Below are 20,963 nucleotides of genomic sequence, written 5' to 3'. Positions count from 1 at the left end.
AATAGCGTGACCTCTCAAACGATGCAGAGGTATTCGCTTCTTTCACAACGGGATCTGTGTCTCCGGTCACAGTAGAGGAAACGCCAACAGGTTCTCTCTGGGCGGACCCGGTGGCTCAATCCACATGAAGGACGCTGGACGGCAGGTTCTCTTTCCCAGCGGTTAGTAGAAACTGTCTGCAGACTTCACATCTTGTCCAGGCACGAATATACATACAAATCTTCCCACAACTGCCACAGGAAAGGCCGGTCAATTCTTGGCTTCCCATAGCGCATAGGGCGATGCAACCATTCAATTCCAGGCGTAGTCCGGTATCCACAACGGCATCCGGGCCATAGGGCACCACTCCAGTCGGGCCTCGGGAAGGGCTCAGCCGATCTCCTCCAATGATACCCTCAGCAGCAGGTGCAGTCTACAGCCGGTAAACGAAAGCCATTTTTCTTGCGATGCTGCTTCACTCCCTCGTGCTCACAAATACGTGCAGGATCCGTGGGCAGGACTCAGAGTAAGCAGACTCCTCCCTTTTCACAGCGGTTTGACCGCCAAAGATCAGGGTGGGAACCAACAGGCAGGCGCTGGCTCCTCCCCTCACCAACCCACAGGTCGGTCAGTTCTGGAAACTTCTGGCACCATCTCCGCCCACACAGAGACACGCGCCTTTTCTCTGGGTACCTTTAACCCTCTCCCTCCTGGCAGGAACTTGTGACCAGTTGAAAAGGACAATTTTCCAGTAAACGCACATTTTCCTTTCCTGTATAGCACAACGATCACATGGCAAAGTTCCTGAGTTGCTAGGGGTGATTAGAGCACAAAAATAGCACACTTGGGTTGCTATGGGTTACTGCAGTAAACAAATATCACAAAACGGCTAGGAAGAATCCCGGACGAGCAACCCCCCGTAGGAGCCGCTGAATGATCGGGTCCAGGCCCGGCGCTACCGCAAGGCAAGTCAGGCGGCCGTCTGAGGGCGCTGCAGGGTGAGGGCGGAAAAAACAGGGCATTTTGACAAGTACTTGTACTTGTCAAAATGCCCCGATGTTTGAGTGACAGTCACGGCTCTCTGTAGGGATAGATCGAGAAGTGAGCGAGCGACGGTATGTGTTTGTTCACTTCCTGATCTACTGAGCCGACCTGTGACAGTTTCATTGTCACAGGTCGGCTCAGATTATGAGGCTGAGTGAAAATCACTCGCCTCATAATTCTCCTTTAAACCTCATTTATCAACAACATTAAACTAGCTTGATAAATCTGGTGCAAATATATTCCGTGCAAGTTCAAACACTTGCAATTGGTATGATAAATTCCCCCCTGTATGTTGTTCTTTTCTGCAGTGCTTGATACTAAATTGCCAAAAAAGATAATTATATAAATATTGTTTGTATGGGGATTATGGGTGCAATATTATGAATACCCATGCTAAATAACATATTTGACAGGTTTGTATTAGGAATATGGGTATAATTATTTTTCTACATGGGGATTAAGGGTGGAATACCATGGCTATAAATCCGAAGGAACATATTTACCTGTTTCTCATAAGAATATGGGTATAAAATATTTTTACACATGAGAATTATGGGTGGAATATCATGGCTACACATCCAAAGGAACACATTTAATCTGTTTCTGACTAAAATATGGTAAGTATTATTTTTCTATATGGGGATTATGTTTGGAATATCATGGTTACACATGCCAAGGAACATATTTAACCTGTTTCTGATAAGAATATGGGTATAATAATTTTTTTCTAAATGGTTGATTATTGGTGGAATATGATGCTTACACATGCCAAGGAACATGTTTAACCTGTTCCTGATAAGAATATGGTTGTAATTATTTTTCTACATGGGGATAATGTTTGGAATATCGCGGTTACACATGTCAATGAACATATTTAACCTGTTTCTGATAAGAATATGGGTATAATAATTTTTCTACAAGGGTATTATGGGTGGAATATCATGGCTACACATCCCTAGGAACATATTTAACCTATTTCTGATAAGAATATCCGTATAATTATTTTTCTACATGGTGATTAAGAGTGGAATATCATGGCTATAAATCCGAAGGAACATATTTACCTGTTTCTCATAAGAATATGGAAATAATATTTTTCCACATGAGGATTGTGGGTGGAATCATGGCTACATGTATCATGGCTACACATCCCAAGGAACACATTTGATCAGTGTCTATAAAATATGGTAAGTATTATTTTTCTATATGGGGATAATGTTTGGAATATCACGGTTACACATGCCAAGGAACACGTTTAAACTGTTCCTGATAAGAATATGCGTATCATTATTTTTCTACATGGGGATTATGAGTGGAATATCATGGCTTCACATCCGAAGGAACATATTTAACCTGTTTGTGATAAGAATATGGGTATAGCAATTTTTCTACATCGGAATTATGGGTGGAATATCATGGTTACACATCCCAAGGAAAATATTTACCCTGTTTCTTATAAGAATATGGGCATAATTATTTTTCTACATGGGGATTATGGGTAGAATATCATATCTACACATCCCAATGGAAATATTGAACCTGTTTCTGATACAATATGGCTATAATTATTTTTCTACATGGGGATTATTGGTGGAATATCATGGCTACACATCCAAAGGAACACATTTGATCTGTTTCTGACTGAAATATGGTTAGAATTATTTTTCTACATAGGGATTATTGGTGGAATATCACCCATAATCCCCATGTTGTATACAATTATAACCATATTCTTAACACAAAGCTGTCAAATATACTACTTAGCATGGGTAATAATATTGCACCCATAATCCCCATAAAAACAATATTTATACAAGTATCTAGTCTTACAAATGTATTGACTCATTTTTCTATGTAATTTACTGTGGAATTTTATTACACAACTTTATGTATATCAAGAAGTGAATAGTGAAACATTTGCACCTATTTTTTGCAATTTAGTATCAAGCACTGCAGGAAATAACAACATATTTTGAGGTCTAGTTCACACCAGAACTGTGTATGTCTGTGCAGCTGCAATGCAATGTGTTTTACTGCGATTTATACATTTCTTCTGTTTTTTTTTGCTAAAATTAGATTTCAGGTGCGTTCCAGTTAGGGCTGCAGCTAACGATTATTTTCATAATCGATTAGTTAGCCGATTATTAAGTTCGATTAATCGACTAATCGGATAAAAAAAAAAAAAGCTCCAGTGATGGACTACTAGTTTCTATTGAGATTGTAGTCCATCACGGGAGCAAGCTTGGCGCGGTGGAAGTATGGTGTGGAGTGTGGTGTGCAATATAGTACATTATACAGCGGCGCAGTGCAGAATACCAGCAGCTATAGAGGAATGTAGCAATAGTACATTATACTATAATGTACTATTGCTGTGATTTGTAGTCCTCTGTAGCTGGGGTTATTCTGCATTGCACTGTATATAATGTATTATTGCTGGGATTTGTAGTCCTCTATAGCTGGTGACATTCTGCAGTGCGCTGTATAATGATTATACGGCGAAATGCAGAATACCAGCAGCTATATAGGAATACAACAAATGCCAGCAATAGTACAACATTATACTATAATGTACTATTGCTGGGATTTGTAGTCCTCCATAGCTGGTGGTATTCTCCATTGCACCGTATAATGATTATACTGCACAATGCAGATTACCACTGACCAGTTATAGAGGAACTACAAATCCCAGCAATAATACATTATACAGCGCAATGGAGAATACCACCAGCTATAGAGGAACAACAAATCCCAGCAATAATACATTATACAGGGTGTTTAATATATTATTGCTGGGATTTGTTGTTCCTCTATAGCTGCTGGTGTTCTGCAGTGTGTCGCTGTATTATACAATGCAGAACACCATGCACAATACAATGCAATGCAGAAAACCAATGTATAATACACCGGCACACTGCAGAACATTAGCAGCTATAGAGGAACAACAAGTCCCAGCAATAATACATTATACAGGCTGTATAATGTATTATTGCTGGGATTTGGTGTTCCTCTATAGCTACTAATGTTCTGCAGTGTGCCGCTTTAAAAAAAACCACACAGGAAACATTACAAAGCTCACGGCCGATCTCGACTTACCTTGAATGACGGTGTTGTCGGCGGGCAGCGGCGTTGTTCGTTGTCGGCAGGCAGAGGCGAGTCGGGAAGCTCACTGGGAGGAGAGGGCCAGACGCATGTCCTCAGCGTGGCGTAAGCGGCGTCGCGTGAGCGGGTATACCAGCGTAATAATTTTTTTTGTCTGCAGAAGACATTTTTTTTCAATTAAATAATTTTATCAAAAGGGGCTGGGGTTCCCCCTTAAAATCCCTACTAGACCTAAAGGGCCTGGTATGGATTTTGGGGGGAACCCCACGCACTTTATTTTGTTTTAACTTGGGAGGGGGTGTCCCTCCTAACATTCCTACCAGACCTAAAGGGTCTGGTATAAATTGGGGGGAACTTCACATTTCGTCCGAATCTGAAATCAATTGAATTTCGGACACGAATCCCGAAAACGGAATAACGCAAAATCCGAATCAAAACAGCACAATTTTTTTACCGGTGCACATGTCTAGTATGCAGTGCCAGAATGCATGGGGCCTTTTTCTTATGAGATCCATTGCGTCCATCTCATGAGACTGTTTACGATGTGCGCACTGGATATGGATAGTGTGAATAGGCCCTGAGTGATAAACACACCTTCATAAGGTTGTTCTTGACACTGTTCTGCCTGATAGTTGCCCTACTTCTAAAAATAAAGGGTGAGAATCAAAACATTGTGCAATTCTATAGTGGCAGTGGTGAATGCATGATGCTTCCCATTCCCCCTAAGACTCTTCTACAATGATACCATCCTGCTCTAACACTCTTCTACAGTGATACCATCCTGCACTAACACTCTTCTGCAATGATACCATCCTGTTCTAAAACTCTTCTCCAGAAGGGCCACCCTGTTCTGACGCTCTTCTACAATGGTACCATTCAGGGCCGTAGGAAGGGCGAGGAGAGTGAGGCATTCGCCTCGGGCGCAGGCTTGGTGGGGGCGCAGCCAGGACCCTGGTATTCTGCCAGTTGGGGGGAGGGGGGTGCCGCTGCCTGAAGATTTGTTACTGCCCAAAGAATAATTAGTGTGCCCTGCGCGCCGGCCGTGGCCACTGCGCTGCTCACGCTGCCAGGTGCGATCTTCGTGGGAACTGAGTACCTGGAGAGCTGCCGGCGGCCAGAGGACTGCATTACCCAGCAGGCAGCCTGGCAGCGGTGCAGCGCGGCAAGGGAGGTGTGGCCATGAGGTGACTGAGTGAGGTCCCGAGGTCCAGTCAAGGCAACGTGAATCGGGATTTGACAGACGACAGAGATCCGGCAGCCTGCAGGTACTGTGCTGTGACCCTATCAGTCAGTCAGTATATCACTCCCCTTCTTCTCCATTACTTCTTCTGTACTGTAGAAGTCATGGAGAAGGGGAGTGATATACTGATAGTAGTATCTGTGACACCTGTGTTCCTCCTGCCTCCACATTAATATGTAATCTAATAGCTTTATCTCTTATTTAAATTATAGTAAATTATAGTAAAACAGTATGTGAGGGGGATGCTCCATGGGGACAGTATGGACCCAATACTGTCCCCATTGAGCATCCCCCCCCAATACTACTTTTTTTTTTACTATAATTTAAATAATAGAGATAAAACAATTCTTTTAAAAATATTTAATTGATGATGTTCCTGACCCCCCCACTGATATCTCCCCCACCACCCGCAAACTACCCCACCTACACCCTTAAGGGCACAGTCACACCATAAAGAGTACATTCCAGTACGTTCGACCACTGGAACGCAGTAGAATAGAACCCGGCCGGCTTACTTTGTTTTGGGGCGGAACGCACTCTTTATGTTGTGACTGGGCCCTCAGGCTGTGACACATTGCAAGTAAAGCTGTGCAGAGAAGTGGCGCGCTGCCGTCGCGTGCAGTGTGTCATGGTATTTTCTCTCCGGCACGTTAGCTTGCGAGAGCGAGCATGACTGAGCGTGCATGACTGAGCGTGCCGAGATGAAAAATTTAATCTTCAGCCCATCGGCTCGCACTTAAAAACCCGTGCGTCAAATGCGAAGGCCATTCGGTTGTTACGCACGGGCTAATTAGCTGAAGATGCAGTCTTTCATCTGACTGCACTCAGCTCACACACTGCATGTGAAGCTCCATGCCTGACAGCTTTGCTTCGCTCTGCACGGCTTCGCATGCAGTGTGTCGCGGGCTTAATACTACGCCCCATATCAACCACTGTGGGAAGGAGCTGTGGAGCATCAGCCTGCTGAGAGCTATAGTCCCAGGCAATGTCAGTGTCTTAATGGTTAATGGGGCTCTCTTCCTCCTGTCCAGGCCCACCCATGTGGCGGAACTACAGGGTCCGGTCACAGCTGCGACTATTAGTTCCACCACTTGGGGGGCACTGACAGGAGGAAGGGGGCCCTATTAACCACCAAGGTACTGACATTGCCTCTTGGGACTACAGCTCCCAGCATGCAGCAGGCCAACACTCCACAGCTCTTTCCCGCAGTGGTTTATACTCATGCCAGCGGCAGAACTACCACAGAGAGCCCCCACTGACCAGAGAGAGCCCGTCCTGACCACCTGAGAGCCCGTCCTGACCACCTGAGAGCCCGTCCTGACCACCTGAGAGCCTACATTGGCCACCTGGGAGCCCGCACAGCCCGCCTGAGAGCATACACAGCCCGTCTGAGAGCATGGAAACTTCAGGCCGCGAATCTGGAGCGATACAGAGTATGTAGCTTCATATTATTCTGCATTGCTGTATAATGTATTGCTGGGACTTTTATACCTCTAGAGTTGCTGTAATTCTGCATTGCTGTATAATGTATTGCTGGGACTTGTAGTCCTCTATAGTTGGCGGTATTCTGCATTGCTGTATAATGTATTGCTGAGATTTGTAGCCCCTCCACAGCTTGGAGTCAATGGCAGATCTACCAGGGTTGCAGCTGCAACTGGGCTCTGGCACTCGACCACTGACTCCAAACTGTAGAGCGACTACAAATCACAGGACAGAAGGAAGAAGAGGGCCCAAGTGACTGCCGACATAAAATACCATACTGTACCACCATCTAAGGCTGTATCAATATATAGTGATAGGAGTCATACTATATCACACTAGTGTTTGGATCACTATATAGGATTTCGGTTGACAGGCTCAGTATACATTCATGGCAGTTATACTGCCATTTATATAGATAACACAGGGCTTTACTTTTATTTACGAGTAGTATTAAATTTGATTTACAGCATAGTATTAAATTTGATTTACAGAGTAGTATTTTTATTACAGCCTGTTGAACAAGCTCCTATATTGAATTATAAACTACCAAGTGGGGCAGAATACCGTAAAAGACTTAAACATTGCAAAATGGAAAACAAAATGTTGTCATCAATGGGAAAATGGCTAGGAAAAACTGCATCAAACGATGAGAATACTGAAATACCCAGTGTCTCTGGAGGGATTAATTCAAGTTGGTCTATAGAGCAATGGGAATTCAGCTTCAGCATTTAATGTTGCTAGTAATCAGCAATTGGATTGTGAAGCTACAACATTGTAGTCCCCATCATTATCCACTCTTGACAATTATGAGACACTTAGCACCTTGAATATCATAAAGGATACTCATACTGATGAGAACATCCACAATCTGCAGTGTAAATCTTGTCCAGGGATTCTACATTTGAATGATCAAGCATCATGGCCTTGCATAACAGATAAAATAAGGTGTCACTTTATTGAGCATGGACCTGACCAAGGAAAAACAGCAGATTTCCAGGAGTCAACATCCGAAGATGGTAGGACATTTTCAAAAGACTGTTTTTTTAAGAAGCTTTCAAATGGTGAAATTGTTGACCGTTATTGGCTTATTTATTCAGGAAATAGTAAGTCTATTTTTTGTTTTCCATGTATGCTGTTCGATCAGCGATACACCAAACCAAATATTGCCACCACAAAAGTAGAGTTTTATGACTGGAAAAATTGAAATCGTATTGTGGAACACGAAAATTCAACAAATCACTGCCAAAACTTGTATGATTGAAAATACGTGGAAAAAAGATTGTTAAGCGGAGAGACTATTGATGACTCACTACAAAAAGCTATTGAAACTGAAAAACAAAAATGGAGACACATTCTAAAGGTAACACTTGATGCTGTAATGTTTTGCGCTAAAAACAATTTACCTCAGAAGGTAATGTTATGCATTCATGGAAAAAACAAATGATACCCTTTGGGGAATTCAAACAACGTATGCAGGGTTTCTTTATCAATGATAGTCTAGCATACTATCTTTCAGTTACTATGCCTTCCCCAGAAGCACAAGCTTCGCCACACGCCTACCTTTCTGTGTTGGGTTGTAGACGTAGTTAGTTTTACACTACGCTTTCACACATGTCGGACCGTTGTCCGAGCACATACGGTACCTTATAATATGTTCAAGCGAGCTTCGATATCAAGCATGTTATGAACGTATGTACTTTGTAACCTATTCTGGAGCTACCTGACATATTTTGTATGTTTTACTATGCTCAATAAAAACAAAACTTTTTGTGAAAAAAAACCCAAAAAACAATTTACCTCTTAGAGGATCAAGTAACAACATTGAAGACCCTAATTCGGGAATATTTCTTAGTCTGTTGGGACTTATAAGTCATTATGATGTATCGCTAAACATAGTTACATAGTTAGTCAGGTTGAAAAAATAGTCCATCGAGTTCAACCTATAGAGATACGGAGGAAAAAAAAAAAGAAGAAAAGCCTAAAACAGAACACTATGCCCACAATTACCCAATGTTGATCCAGAGGAAGGCAAAAAAACCCCTATAAAGCATGGTTCATAATTAACATATCACAACTCACAAAAAAGGTTCACGGAGTTACTTTTCACCCACAATACAAAATGAATGAATTGGCTTACTAGAACATGGTGGTGAAATTATCTCCAAAGTTAAAAAAGTTAAATATTATTCCCTCCTTTTGGACTGCACACTAGTGAAGAGCCGAACAGGTCCGAGTTCGGTTCAAATTCGAACTTTAGAACATCCAAAAAGTTTGAATTCGATCTCGAACTCAATGCAAATGTAGGGGTAGAACTTTCAAAAACAAGTGTCCCCTTTAAGAGGGCTTATATGCAAGTTATTGGCCATAAAAAGTGTATGGGGAGCCGGGTACTGCCCTGGGGGACAGGAATCAAAAAAGAAAAACTTTAAAAAAATACAGTTTTTAAAGGAGCAATGATTTTAACATCCCTTAAAGGGATTTTCCTGTTCTCATCTCATAGTTTTCCTTTAACCTGCCTGTAAAGTGGCAAATCTGTACAATGTATAGAACCTGCTGCAGGAAAACTGACATTTTTTTTTAAAAAGCGTGCAGTTTCCCCTTCCAAACAATACCAGACCCTTTAGGAGGGACCAATTTGTTTTTCAAAAAGCATGGGGTTCCCCCCAAAAGTCATACCAGACCCTTAAGGTCTGGTAGGAATATTTAGAAAGGACTCGTGTAAAAAAAAAAAAGTTTGTGGGGTCCCCCCTCAAAGTCACACCAGGCTCTTACGGTCTGGTAGGAATTTTAAGTAGGAACCTCACTTAAAATTCCCGTGGGGTCCCCTCTAAAATTCCATACTAGACCCTTGATCCGAGCATAAGCCTTGCAGGGCCGGAAAGGAAGGGAGGGACGAGTGAGTGGCTCCCCCTCCCTCCCATACCAGGCCACATGCCCTCGGGAGGGTGATTTTCCAGGGTCGCCCCCGGAATCAGGGCTCACAAGGCACAGTGCCTTGAGCAGGGTGCTCAGCGGCGAACAGCCTGCTGAACATCCTGACAGTTCGTGTGTTCGCCAAACACACAAAATGCCGATGCTTGAGTCGAACTCACGTTCGGCTCGAACATCGAGCCCAACCCTAGTGCACACCAGACATATTTCATCGAGAGCAAATGTACCAGATTGTGAGATCCGTGTGAATTGAAAATGGACATATAGCTGTAGAATAAAGTTTAATCGACTTCATTTAAACAAAGGAAAAACAGGAAGTGGATTAGCCGAATAAATAATAAAAAAGCTTGAAAAGGATGGACTTGATCTTCAAGATGTGAGAGGTCAAGGTCATGACAACGGTGTGAACATGTCAGGAGGGTAGAAAGGTCATTTTGCAAAAAAAATTATTTGCTAATTTTGTTCCATGTTCAGCTCATTGCCTAAATTTGGTGGAAGTTCATGCAGCTTCCGTAAATTGCACTATGGTATAATTTTTTGGCACTGTAAATAAAATATACCAATTTTTTACCCATTCAACCACTCGCTGGAATACTTTAATGAGCTTGTTAAAAGTACCACTGAAGCAGGGGTGGACTGACAACACATGGGGACCCCAGGCAATACAAGATCATGGGGCCCCCTTGAGCTCTGCCCATATACAAGCCCCTCCCACATGCCCCACCTGCATAGACATACTTATGTCACAGAAATTTTTTCTCCACATTATTTTTCAAATAGTGGGCCAATTCACTAAAAGATGAATTGCCGGGGAACTGGTAGGAGAATTTCAGAATCTAGACCAGTGGTTCTCAACCCTTCTAGGGCCGGGACCCCTTGGAACATTTGCCAAGTTGTGGTGACCCCCAACGGTAAAATTTAGAGATGACACGGCCGCAGAAGATTTCAAATTGGGTGCAGGTTTGTCAGGAGGAAGCCCAACCCAATTTGAAATCTTCTGCCCCCATGTGCTCCAAGATGGAGACTCTCATAGTTTAGAGTTAGGACCGCATTATAAGAGGTGCCTTGGCGCGGCTGTGCGGCTTTCACATTTTCTGCAGAAGACGTGTATCCAAACCTCTGTTATTAACCTTAGTGGTGAGACAAGTTGTTTTACATGCTGGCTTGGGAGTGTGCCATGATACCTTTCTACTGTTTTATTGTTCAAAGCCCATTTCGTGTGCTCCTTACTGTATAGCTGGTGACAAATTGTTGAGTGCGTTTGTCATTTGTTTTGCTTGACCGATTTGGTGCAGTGACGCATGGGGGTTGTCAGCTGCCATTGGGATGTGCGGGATCCCTTGTGTGTTCTTGTGCCTTTAAGGAGGTTGGGCTTCCTCCTGACAGGTGGTCAGTGAGGAATCCCTGCTGGTCAGTGCCAGCTCCCTGATAACTAGTGGGGGCTCTGTGGTAGCTCCCAGGTGGGTAGTGGGGGCTCCACTGTGGCCAGTGGGGGCTCCCTGATGGTTAGTGGGGGCTCCCTGGTGGTTAGTGGGGGCTCCCTGGTGGCCATTGGAGGCTCCCTGGTGTCCAGTGAGGGCTCCCTGGTGGATAGTGAGGGCTCCCTGGTGTAGGGTGACCATTCGTCCCTGATTTCCAGAGACAGTCCCCGGATTGAGGAGACCATCCCCGGATTGAGGAGATTGTCCTTGGGACTGAGGAGACCGTCCCCGGAAATGTCCCTGGGAACTACAGCTGCAGGTAACGATTATTTTCAAAATCGATTAGTTAGCCGATTATTAAGTTTGATTAATCGGTTAATCAGGATTTTAAAAATGGCTCCAGTGATGGACTACTGGATTGTATTGAGATTTTAGTCCATAACAGGAGCAAGCTTAAAGCGGTGGAAGTAAAAAAAAAAAAAAGTGTGGTGTGCAATATAGTGAAATGGAAAGTGTAAAATTTACAGCAATCAATGCAGAATGGCACTGGCTATAGAGGACTACAAATCCCAGCAATAGTACATTATACAGCGCAATGCAGAATACCACCAGCTATAGAGCAATACAACAAATCCCAGCAATAGTACATTATAGCTGGCGGTATTCTGCATTGCGCTGTATAATGTACTATTGCTGGGTTTTGGAGTCCTCTATAGCTGGTGGTATTCAGCATTGCACCCCTGCATAATGTGTTATTGCTGGGATTTGTTGTGCTCCTCTATAGCTGGTGGAATTCCGCATTGTGCTGTATAATGTATTATTGCTGGGATTTTTAGTCCTCTATACAGTGCAATGCAGAATACCACCAGCTATAGAGGAGTACAACAAATCCCAGCAATAATATATATTACACAGTGCAATGTAGCATACCACCAGCTATATAGGAATACAACAAATCCCAGCAATACATTATGCATACAGTGTATAATGTATTGCTGGGATTTGCATTCCTCTATAGCTTATGGTACATTGCTCTGTATAATATAAAGAATTATGTACCATCAGCTATAGAGAAATACAAATCCCACTATCCCAGCAATACATTATAGAGCACGGGGAGGAGGTGCGGCGCGTGGCGTGTGAATAGGGCCAACTAATCGAAAGCCAGTTAATCAATGATTGAAAACGTTGACAACTTTTTCAATCAATGATTATAGTTGACTTTGTTGATTAGTTGTTGCAGCCCTACATTCATTCCCGATTTCTTGGGACAGTCCCCGGATTGAGCAGACCATCCCCTGACAAATTATGTCCCCAGGAACATAAAATAAAACATATTTTTTTTAATACTCATCTGATCCCTGGATCCACCGACAAGTGCAGCCACCCGTCTCCCACGCTGTTAGAAGCTGCATACAGAGTGTGGTGGTTACTACTTAAACCGATGCGCGCTGTGTTCAGCTTCTGAGAAGATACACTATTAGCGTAGCGAGGAAGCCGGCTGCTCTGGTGATATATAATAACTCATATTGACAGAGTTAATAGACCACTTCAAGGCAATAGCACCACTGTTTCTCAGGGTTCAAAAATGATAAAGGGAATAAATAGGATCTTACAGGAAAATGACAGTGATATGGTCAGTGTTTTTATGGACTGCAAAAAAAAGGCTGAAGAAATTGGAATTGCAGCAGAATTTATGGAATCCAAAAAAACTTGCCGATACCAATTACTGAGTACCGGAAGTCCCATTCAGGAAGCCAGTTGGCGTGTAATGACTCGCCACCTGGCTTCCTGATTAGCCAGGAAGCTGGGCAACATGTAAAGACTTGCCACCCGGATTCCTGATTAACAAGAAAGCCGTCCCATACAAATCCCCATAATAATAATAATAATAAGATCCAGCATGTCTCTGCAGTGCGGATCTCTGTCCCCTCTCACCTCGGTATGTCCAGCCTGTCACTGCCAATCAGGAAACCGGGCAGCGTGTAATGACGCGTTGCCCGGCTTCCTGATACAGGAAGTATCGGGCAAGGCATCGGAGCATTTGGGCGAGTACGGGTACTCGCCCAAATACTCGGTATCGGCACCGATATCGATACTAGTATCGGTATCAGTGCATCCTTAATATGAAGCCCTAAATAAAATCTCTTCTGATTTTGAGTTTCTAACGGGTGAATTACTCGTCAAAATGGATACCATGAGTCTTCAGATTTGAGTCTAAACTACAACCATGATTTGAATACCACTGAAATTTCTTCTGAGATCCGGCAATAGCATTGCTCCCAAACATTTCAACTGAATCTAGTTTGGACCTCCTTCAGTTTATTCATGGGTATCATTTGGCTTTGTGAAAGAAGCTTCAGCAAGCTAAAACTAATCAAAGCTAAAGCTCTGGTACCATCCTGCTCTAACACTCTATTACAGAAGGACCACCCTGCTCTGACACTCTACTACAATGGTACCACCCTGCTCTGACACTCTACTACAATGGTACCACCCTGCTCTAACACTCTGTAGACCTGCACCGTGACTGGGCTCTGAGATTTTCATACAACATCTCCAATCTCTTTCTCTCTGTCTACATCTTACACATACTCTACAATCTTAGGCAAACGCCTTGTTTGCCTCGCGGCAGATACGCCCCTGGGGTACAGGAGAACGCAGTGTGTGTGTATGTGTGTGTATGTGTGTGTGTGTTTCATATTGCTCTTAATATCCCTTCATGCCTAAATTAAATGGATCTCAGCAAACAATTTGTGACTTTTTAAGACACTTTGTTCTGCATTGTATGGCCCTGAATCAGGGATACAAGATGTCTCTCCTCACAATCTCTCCTCTCTTTTTCCCCCGACTGTCTCTCCCCGCTCTCTTCCCTTGCTGTCTCTCTTCTCTCTCTCCTGGCTGTCTTTCCTCTCTCTCTCTCTCTCTCCTGCCTGTCTCTCCTCTCTCTCGGCTGTCTCTCCTAGCTCTCCTGGCGCTCTCTCCTCAATCTCTCCTGGCTCGCTCGCCTCTCTCTCTCTCCTGACTGTCTCTCTGCTGGCTGTCTCTCTTAACTCTCTCTCCTGGCTCTCTCTCCTCACTCTCCCCTGGCTGCCTCCCCTCGCTCTCTCTCCCCTGGCTGCCTCTCCTCGCTCTCTCCCCTGGCCTCTCCTGGATTTCTCTTTCTCCTGTCTCTCTCTCCTCACTCTCCTGGCTGTCCTTTCTCTCTCCAGGCTGTCTCTCCTCTCTCTCCTGGCTGTCTCTCCTCTCTCTCCTCTTGCTGTCTCTCCTCTCTCTCCCCTGGCTGTCTCGCCTGGCTGTCTCCCATGGCTGTCTCTCCTCACTGTCTTCCCTGGCTGCCTCCCCTGGCTGGCTCCTCACTATCTCTCTCCTCTCTCTACCCTCACTATCTCTCTCCTCTCTCTCCCCTCACTATCTCTCTCCTCTCTCTCCCCTCACTATCTCTCTCCTCTCTCTCCCCTGGCTTTCTATCCCCTGGCTTTCTCTCCTCTCTCTCTCCCCTGGCTTTCTTTCTTCACTCTCTCTTTTGGCTGTCTCTCCTCGCTCTTCCGTGGCTGCCTCTTCTCGCTCTCCCCTGGCTGCCTCTCCTCGCTTTCTCCGCCGGCTGTCTCTACTCACTCTCCTGGATTTCTCTCCTGGCTGTCTCTCCTCTCTCTCCTGACTGTCTCTCCTGGCTGCTTCTCCTCTCTCTCCTGAATGTCTCCCCTGGATTTCTATCCGTTGTATCTCCTCACTATCTCTTCTCTCTCTCTCTCTCCCCTGGCTGTCTCTCTTCACTATCTCTTGGCTGTCTCTCACTCTCTCTCCTGGCTGTCTCTCCTCGCTCTCTCCCCTGGCTCTTTGTCCAGCCTGTCTATCCAGGAAGACCGGCCCTGATAAGTAATGGTGGCTAGGAGAGCTGTGTGGGATATATATATACAGAAGTCTGATTCACGTTCTTGTAGCCAGTTTTCTATCCACGTGCACACTAATTCATCTATGCCCATAGCTCTTAGCCCTTAGCTTGTTAAAATATAAAAGATGGGGTCAAGTCAGGTAAATAGACACCAAACATGTGAAGCCTTAAAATTGTGCGCGCCCGCAAAATCGCAAAAAACAACCACACAGAAAATTGGCCATAGGCAACGCTTTAAAAGTTTTTAATGCTCATCAGTTTAGTGTTATCAGTGATTAATGGCCCTAAAATTATTGCTCGCACTCTGACGTTCACGGTGATATGTAACATGTGCGGCACAATAGGCGCAATTGTCGTTTTTGCATGTAGACGCATGTTTGCGTGTGTATGGGGGGGGACTTTAAAAAAAAATTTGGCTTTTTTTTTTAACCACTTGAAGACCAGGTGTTTAGACCCCCTTCCTGGCCAGGCTATTTTTCAGTATTTAGCGCTGCGGTACTTTGACTGACGTTTATTCTGTCATGCAAAGCTGTACTGGAATTAATTTTATACCATTTTTTGGGGACAGATAGAGCTTTCTCTTGGTGGTATTTAATCACCACTGCGGGTTTTATTTTTTACTATATTTAGGAAAAATTACAGAAAATTCTGAAAAAAATGTTAGGAAACAATTATTATTACCCAATTATTTTGGTAAAATATAAAAGATGGGGTCACGTCGGGTAAAAAGACACCAAACATGTCAAGCTTAAAAGTTGTGCGCGAAATTGCAAAAAACTACCATACCCAAAATTGACCATAGGCGATGCTATAAAAGCTTTTACAGCTCATCAGTTTAGTGTTATCAGTGATTGATGGCCCTAAAATTATTGCCCTCACTGCGACGTTCGCGGCGATATGTAACATGTGCGGCGTAATAGGCTCAATCGTCATTTTCCCAGGCATGCGCACCCATGCGTGAGGGTATGGGTGGAGACTTAAATACATTTTTTTGTTTTTTTAAATTCTTTTTTGTGTGTCACTTCAAAATGTTTTTGGGAAACTTTAATTTTTTCCCTCACTTAACGTGACATTAAACCCTCAGGTTTTTTAACATAAAACAATACTGTAATGTGTGCCTTACTGTAATCCATGGTTGTTTCCCTTCTCTTTGCTGCTCTTCCTTTTAAATCTGTATCTGTTCTCATGCTCTGCAGAACTTCTGTTTTGCAGCAGTCTCAGGAATGGATACACGGTGTCTGTGTATCCGTTTGTATAGGCTTGTAATCTGAGCCAGCACTACAGGAAGAGGCCCTGAGCTAAGAAAGGGAAGTTCTCCCAAGCATGAGAAGACATGAGGATTTAAAAGGAAGAGCAGCAAAGAGAAGGGAAACAACCATGGATTACATTAAGGCACACATTACAGTATTGGTTTATGTTAAAAAATCTGAGGGTTTAATGTCACTTTAACTTTATTGCTATCAGATAGGGGGCTAAGAAACCCCCTTATGTGATAGCAAAAGATGTGACAGGTCCTCTTTATGGAGACATCAGGGGTCTCCAAGACCCCTAATGTCACCTAGGACCCCCCTGAAGAAGCTGATGAAGCAGAGATCTGCTTCATCAGCTTCTCTCCAGCGTCTGAAGTTGGAGAGTGACACGAGAATGCAGAAGTGATGTAATATACATAAGCTCCACATTCTGACAGCAGAGAGTGGACCGGAGGGAGATCTGTACCGAACTGTCAGAGAGGCACTATGCTGGTCCCGGGCTCGAACCCTTGGGGGGTGGGGAGGGGCACGGGCCGGCAGCTTATACAAGCGATCCGCTGGCTCTATAGCCGGCAGATCTCTTGTAGGTTTTTAAATGTGTCTTTCCCACTTGCGCGCCGCACGACGCACACGAGTGGGCGGGGCTAACAGGCCGTATATGCACGGCCTGTTACATCCAGGAAGCTCCCGGCCGGCCGTTTTTTACAACGGCCGGCCGCAAAGCAGTTAAATATGCTTCTTTAATTTCTTTGTATTACTTTTTTATTACCCCTATGTGATAGCCAATTTACTTGACGGTTCCTCTTTATGGAGACATCAGGGGTCTTCAAGACCCCTAATGTCACCTAGGGACCCCCAGAGAAACTGATTAAGCAGAGATCTGCTTCACCAGCTTCTCCGAAGCTTCTGAAGCTGGGAATGACAGCTGAATGCGGAAGTGATGTAATATACATCACTTCCTGCATTCGGGAACTGGAGAGACACCCGATCGCTTGAATGTAAACAGCCATTGCTGTTTACATTTGTGACAGTTTCCCCACTCATGAGCACGCTGAGCGCGAGCAGGGGGGAGGGAAAGGACGTCTAAAGACGCCCACCCGCTCCTATAAAGTTCCCATATGGCCGTTTACCTACGGCCAGCGGACTGGAGGTGATTAAAGGCGCAGGGACGCACTGGAGGCCCAGCAATCTAAATGCATGATGGGGTCCCCAGTGCGTCCCCACAATCAATAGCCAAACTAGAAATTGATCGTAACTGCACAATTTATAACCAGCCTTTGTAGCAAGGTGCAGATGGGAAGGCTTGCAACAATACAAAACACACTAAAAAAGTTCCCAGCACACTTGCCAGCTAGCCTGCAACAAAACACATTACCCTGTCTAACAGTATGCATTAAAAATAGAGGTTTTAGTTACACAAACCTATGTAGAAGCCACACTGCCCCATCAAGGCTCCTCTGTGAAGTGTGGTCCTAACTCTATTTGTGAGTAGTGATGGGCCGAACAGGCCCGAGTTCAGTTCAAATTCAAACTTTAGAACACCCAAAAAGTTCAAATTCGAACTCGAACTCAATGCAAGTCAATGTAGGTAGAACTTTCAAAAACAATTGTCCCCTTTAAGAGGGCTTATAGGCAAGTTATTGGCCATAAAAAGGGTATGGGGATTCGAGTACTGCCCTGGGGGACATGTATCAATAAAAAAAAAGTTTAAAAAACACAATTTTTAAAGGAGCAGTGGTTTTAACATCACTCAAAGGGTAACAATAAAAATGAAAAATTCCTTTAAATATCATGCCTGGGGGGGGTCCCTTTACCCTGCCTGTAAAGTGGTAAATCTTTACGATGTATAGAACCTGCTGCAGCAAAACTGACATCTCTAAAGAAAATTGACTTTTTAAAAAAAAATCTTAAAGCATGCAGTTCCCCAATACCAGATCCTTAACCCCTGTGTGGGTTACCCCCATAAAGTCATACCAGGACCTTACGGTCTGGTAGGAAATTTGAGGAGGAACCCCACCCCCAAAAATCCTCTTCCCTACAAGCCCTGGGGCGTTGGTTGTGGGGGGTCTGCAGGCAGGGGGGCTTATTCACATCAGGGGCAACCCCCCCTTGTAAATGAGTAAGGGGTACTTGTACTCCTACCCATTTACTAAAGGGTTAAATAAAATTGTAAATAAAAAGTCCAGACTTTTGAAAAAAACCTTTATTTGGGGAAAAAACTAAAGACATGTTTTTGACAAGTCTTTTATTTAAAAAAAACAAAACACCCAAAAATTGGTCCACCGATGTAATCCAACATCAATCACAACGTCCAGCTATCACCCTATGTGATAGATAATACACAATGACAGGTCCTCTTTACGGAGACATCAGGGGTCTCTAAGACCCCCAATGTCACCTAGGGACCCCCAAAGAAGCTGATAAAGCAGAGATCTGCTTCACCAGCTTCTACTCTGGCTCTCAGCCAGAGAAATGACAGCTAAAGGCGGAAGTGATGTAATAGACATCACTTCCGCCTGCAGAGAGAATGGAGGAGAGTTCAGCGGTGGGGGAATGCTGATCTCGCCTCCGTTCTCTGTACAGGCAGCTGCTGTGCCGGTACTGATAACTGGCGGGGGGGAGGGGGGTAAGCGGCAATGGAGGGAGGGCGCACACCACATGCAGTAATACAAGTGATCGGCCGGAACGCTTGTATGTAACAGCCAGTAACGGCTGTTTAGATTCCCAGTGGGACCCTGCTCGCGCACGCCTGTGAGCCGCAAGAAAATCATGTAAATGTATGCCAGCCAGGCATCCCGCTGGGAAGCATCCACTGTCCGCCAGTATTTTTACTATGGGCGGACGGCAACTGGTTAAAGGTGAGGCCTAATGCATGTGCAGTCAAGATCGCATTAATTAGCAGAAACATATTAAAAGCTGTGAGTTCACATAATAAAGACATGTTATTCAGGGTTTTAAGGGCTAAAGTGAATTTAATATTAGCAGTAGTTTTTGTCTCACGTTAGAGTACTTGTTTAAGCTGTAACAACCTTGAGAATTTTAAGTTACTGGAAAACACATGATTTCACAAAAAATGAATGTGCAATGTTTATCTAGCTAAGTTTTGATTTTGTATGCAGCAGTTGCTATGCTTTTCTTATTTGTGATTAGTTGATGCTTAACCACCACCCTATGTTTACTTGATATAATTCACTAATGCGCTGAATAAACTTCGATACTGGGCTAATACCACACACCTTTGTGTCTGGGTTGATTCTCATATCCCAAGCCCAAGACTGTACCGATTCAGCAGAAGAAAAGTAGAAAGTCCTTGGCAGATTTGACCCTGGGGGTTATCACAGAATAACCCATCAAAAGGAAAGAGTCTTTTTTTTTTTTTTTCGCTGCATCCCCCAACCCCCTCACATTCCAGGAGACAAGGGTCACTTGATGATCAGACATAGGCAGTGCATAACATCTGGCAGCAGGTAAGGGCTAACAATGGGAGAACACACCAAGACCGCACCACAAAAGGCCCCCAGTGTGCATGGCTAGGCATAGCGGGTCTCGTTGAAAAAACATCGATGGCATATGGAGCAACCAAAAGGGGAAAAAAAGAAAAAAAGAAAAGAAAAGATCCTCGGAGTAGGAGAGTCGGCGTGCCTTGGCCGGTGTGTCCGGGTATCGGGCGAAGCGTTCCAGCCTCACCGCACCATCCCTGTTCCTGTCCCCCGTTTGCTTACTGGGGGTGGGAAGGGCAGGATGCGAGCCGCCACCGCCGCCGCCATCTTGGATCGTGAGGCCTCTACCGTCCTTCTTTTTAGACATCCCCTCGTGTCAGCGCGTGGTTCCACAATTCACCGGAGCAGGTCGCCGGGTCCACGACACTCAGGTAAGCCGCCGGAGAGGTACACGGGTATCTGGGTAAGCCCTGCAGGTTATGTTCAGGATGTATGGTGGGAGAGCTCTCCGGGACACGTCCGACTACATGCGGCTGCTGGCCACGCCCCCACGGAAAGAGTCTTTAACCCTCAATTGTTCTCTAACAGTATCAAATAAAATAAGGTTCCCGCCTTTCATCCAGAAAGTCCCCCAGAGTCCAAAAATCCATCTCATTCCATTTATCAAAAATCCTATTTACTAACAATGGTGTAAACCTTGAATTCCTGGTGACGGGTACATTAGTTAGTTTTCCATTTTGGTTCCCAATCTTTTCCAAACATTCTTTCAAGCTTAAGGGCCTGTTCACATGAGATCAGGTCCTGATCAGGTGCTGATCAGCAAACGTGGAGCTGCTGATGCAGTGCATTTTTGACACGTTTTTGATGCGTTTTCAGTCCGGATGCTGACAGTTAATTTTTTGTCAATGTTGATGACATCATAATAAGTGGAGCAAGAATAAAAAAAAATATTTTCCCCCCCTTATCTGCATTGCGTTGCGTTTCCGTTGCGTTTCGTGCGCGTTCGTGCGTTTCCGGTTCGTTTCCGGACCTGACAAAATGTGACATGCAGTATTTTTTCTGTCGTAAGCTGAACGGACTGCGCACGTGAGAACTGGAGCCCATAAAACACATAGGGATACATTGGGATGCATTTTGAGTGCAGCAGCGTACGGAGCCGGTCAGCACACAAAACGGACGTCG

Source organism: Nanorana parkeri, unplaced genomic scaffold (genome assembly GCF_000935625.1).
Source record: "Nanorana parkeri isolate BGI_ZX_2015 unplaced genomic scaffold, ASM93562v1 scaffold2437, whole genome shotgun sequence".
In the NCBI taxonomy this organism is placed as follows: domain Eukaryota; kingdom Metazoa; phylum Chordata; class Amphibia; order Anura; family Dicroglossidae; genus Nanorana; species Nanorana parkeri.
The sequence above is the reverse complement of the archived record's forward strand: the minus strand, read 5'-3'. Positions refer to the sequence as shown.